Raw genomic sequence first — 579 nt, forward strand, 5'->3', positions numbered from 1 at the left:
ATGGGAAGAGTGGAACAAGATTGCCATGGTGAAGTGCATTAGCGCGAGGACTACTCTCTCTATACAATAAAGCACATTGTATTTCATATAAAGGCGTTGGCAAAAACCAGAAGCGCCTCGCTGAAAGTACTTAAATATAAAACTCATGACGCTGCAGCAACACCCGGAGGAGGACCAAAAATAAAAATAAACAAACAAACGAGGAGAAGGCGCCGCTACATTATAACAATAAATTAAGTGTGTAAAGGTAAGATAACAACAAAAAAAAGAGGGTAAGGGAACATGTGGAGAAGGAAATACACGGACATTTTAGCTAATGGAAAATGAGAAACATATCGCCGTGTCTGGCAGGTAATAAACGCAAGATAAATAATAATAATAATTATTATTATTATTAAAAAAAAAATTACACCTACCCCCAGCCGCAAGAAACACCTCAACTGCATGCGAATGAGGTATGGAAAAGGTACAACATCCAATACAAATATCTCAAATGTTATTCCTCTTTGTTCCTACGTTAATCCTTCATTTTTCCTTCCACTTTCTGTTCTTTTTCTCTCTTGTAAAAAAAAAAAAAAA

Source organism: Trypanosoma equiperdum (genome assembly GCF_001457755.1).
Source record: "Trypanosoma equiperdum strain OVI genome assembly, contig: ctg_704, whole genome shotgun sequence".
Lineage (NCBI taxonomy): Eukaryota > Euglenozoa > Kinetoplastea > Trypanosomatida > Trypanosomatidae > Trypanosoma > Trypanosoma equiperdum.